The sequence below is a fragment of the Nelumbo lutea genome, chromosome 6 (genome assembly GCF_056320005.1).
Source record: "Nelumbo lutea isolate HS-2025 chromosome 6, American lotus-T2T, whole genome shotgun sequence".
NCBI lineage: Eukaryota > Viridiplantae > Streptophyta > Magnoliopsida > Proteales > Nelumbonaceae > Nelumbo > Nelumbo lutea.
Window position 1 is genome coordinate 49233131 of NC_142689.1, and position 3408 is coordinate 49236538.

At 37.9% G+C, this 3408-nt stretch overlaps 1 non-coding gene across 1 annotated transcript; it reads left to right on the plus strand.

The window, feature by feature from the left end:
- The first annotated feature begins 263 nt into the window (after nucleotides 1-263).
- On the plus strand, nucleotides 264-370 carry LOC148848847 (small nucleolar RNA R71). Its single transcript, XR_016101510.1, has one exon. It is a non-coding gene; the product is annotated as a small nucleolar RNA R71 (small nucleolar RNA).
- Nucleotides 371-3408: the final 3038 nt, after the last annotated feature.

Sequence of the window (3408 nt, forward strand, 5' to 3'; positions counted from 1 at the left end):
GCATTTCATCTATTTTTTTACTGAGTGCTCCTATTTGTGCAGCTAGTGCTGTATAAGTGTCAACATTATGCAAGCCTTGCTGCTTCCTAGTTTGAGTCCTTTCCGAATGCCATTGATAATTGTTGGCTGCCATTTCCTCAATAAGTGCATGGGCAACCTCAGGAGTTTTATTATTTATGGATCCTCCGGCTGCAGCATCTAATATGGTCTTATTTGAGTCAGTAAGACCATTATAGAAAGTCTGCACTTGCAGCCAAATGGGGAGGCCATGGTGAGGAACTCTCCTTAACAGCTCCTTGTATCGTTCCCATGACTCATATAAAGATTCCCCCTCTTGCTGAAAAAAAGTAGTGATGTCATTCCTCATTTTAGCAGTTTTAGAAGGGGGAAAATATTTAGAGAGAAAACGGCTGGCCATTTCGTCCCATGTGGCTATAGATCCTGCCGGTAATGAGTTCAACCAAGCTTTGGCTTTATCCTTCAAAGAAAATGGGAATAACCTCAGCCGAATGGCATCATCACTTACCCCATTGTGTTTGAAGGTGTCACAGATTTCCAAGAAGTTAGCAATATGGGCATTCGGATCCTCATGGGCCATACCACAAAACTGAACCGTATTTTGTATCATTTGGATTATGGCCGGTTTAATTTCGAAGTTATTGGCAGCAATAGTTGGCCTGATAATGCTGGAGACAGTCCCGGTGAGGGTAGGCTTGGCATAATCCATCATAGTTCTTTGTTCAGCCATTTCTTGTGCTTCTTGTCTGACTTGCTTAGCAACTCTCAAACGGACACGGAGAGTCCGTTCAATCTCTGGGTCGTAAAGGATCTCTTCCAGTTCAGGTCTGCTTGTCATAAACTGTTAAAGTCAAAGCAATAAAAATGCCAATATTCACAAAAGAAAATAAATAACTAATCCTATCACACTGAAAATGTAAAGTGAAGTATTGGAATACAAAACCTACATCCTATCATGAATAAATGAAGCCGATTATACTAAAAGCAGATTTAAACCAATCATCTTATTCAAGGTTCCTTTATCTACATCCATCGATTGCAACATCTGAATTCAGACCCAATTTAGATCTGAGTTCAGATCTACAAGTCTTTGGTATTGTTAGTCTAGAGAAATTAATAAATAATAATTCAGATCTGAGCTGGATATCTCATACACACTCATTGGTATACACTACAATATACATCCATTAAGGTTGGAATCAATTCTGTGATGCTTTAGGGTTGAAATCAGATCTGATCTAAAAAAAAAATTTAAAAGGATCTGAAATAAACTAAAACCAGTCCTGAGTTAGGCTTGGGTTAAAAACTCTACAATTGAAGCTCAAACCTGTATAGCTGATGCATATCAAACACTTGCTAAGACCTGAAAATTGGGTCTGCAATGTTTGGTATTGCAAGCTATTCGGCCCATACAACTTTTGTAGAAATCTGAAATCAGGTCTGCTAACTGTTGCACTATAGCAGCCCTGCTACAGATCTGAATGCTAAAAGAAATACTTGGAAAGTGCTAATTTTTCTTAAATATCTGAGGCATAACAATTATTCAATCCAAACATACACCTCCTTAGCTAATGTAGCTCGGTTACAAGTGGGTAAAGCCAAGAATTCAGTCCACCCAGAATTCATAGTATGCTCTGTATCAGTTCAGTCCTCACATCATATCAACTGAATTTCAGATTTGAATTTCTCTCATTCCTTGCTATCCATTCACCCTTGAGGCAGGTTGGATGTATCCTAGGGTGGATTGGGGTAGTGATGGCACCCAATTCACCTCAAACTTGCATCGGTTCAGATCTGAGTTCAGAGGAATTCAGATCTGAATTGAGCAGATCTGTAACAGCAGAATTCAGATCTGAACTCAAGTCTGAGTTTGGATCTGAATTCTCAATTGCCTTACCTTCAGTTATTGCTACCAAATTGTTTTTGGGGAATAGCAGAAGTGCCCTAGGGTGAATTGGGGTGGTGATGACACCCAATTCCCCTCAAAATTGCATCAGTTCAGGTCTGAGTTCAGAGGAACTCAGATCTGAACTGTTGCAGATCTGCTGTAGCAGAATTCAGATCTGAACTCAGACCTGAGTTCTGATCCGAATTCTCAATTGCTCCTCTTATTGTTCAAAAGATCTCCCCTTTGTTTTTTTTAATTTGTTTTTTTCTTTTTGTAATGAAAGAAAGAAAAAAAAAATAAAGTCTGAAACACAAGCAACTCTTTTCGGCTGAGTGCTGCAGATCTGAAATCTGCTGATCTGAGTGCCGAATGCAACTCAGATCTGCAACACTCATGTTTTTTTGTGAATTTTTTTTTCTTTTTTTTTTTTTTTATTTTTGAAGGGAACAACATCAAGATTGAATAGAAATCAAATATGCCTTTATTAAAATGAAACTGAAACCAGAAAAAGAGAGTAATCTACTTAAGAAAGAAGAAACATAACTACATGAGTACAGCAGTTGCAGTCCAAGCTGAAATGAAAAAGTTAGCAAATTAACCCAACTATGAATGCAATGCTGAATGAGATCAGATTAAGAATGCTCAATGTTTCCTAATATTGCTTCTCTAAATCCCCGGCAACGGCGCCAAAAACTTGATGTGTGGCTCATTGTGACACTAGCAAGTGCACTAGCCGTTCAAGTAATAAAGTAGTGAGTGAAGTATCGTTCCCACGAGGATTTAGGAAACAATTACCAATACTAAATTGAACATTTCTTATCTGATCAACAAATAAATCAAAACTCTAATGAATGCTAAGAAATCCTAAATTAAAATCTATCTAAATCATTGGTCCAATTGCCTTCAATTCAGGTTAGAAGAGTAAGCAGTAAATGTCAATCTCAGAATTCAGCAATCTATCAATTTGGATCATTCGAATGAATCATGATTGAGCCTTGGTTTGATGAAACCCCAAGGTCATGAACAGCCTCTCTCAAGCGCATGTTCATCCTATGCATGAGTGACGGTTCTTCTATCTCTAGCAAGAATCTAATCCCCATGCATGCATTTCTTCAAACACTTCTAAGGCATCAATTCAAATCTGAATTGATCACCAACTGAATTGTGCAAGTTATCTCTAACCTTGCACTCAATTCAGTTCTTGAATAGTAGATCTGAATTCCTAGAGTCTCTCTCAAGCACTCTAGGAATTCCAAGCTGTAGATTAATTCGCCCAATCTGAAATTTGCAGATCTGAATTCTCTTTCAAGCAATTCAGATCTTGCAATCTCAGATCTGAGAATTCAGATCTGAGTTTTGAAGGTTAGTTGGCCGAATTGATCTGCAATCACACCCTTATTCAAGAAACTTCAAGTACAATGCATGATCATTTGAATGAATCAAAAAGAATTAGATTGCTGAACTGAAATTTTACAAGCTGAAATACATCAAGGAAGAATGGA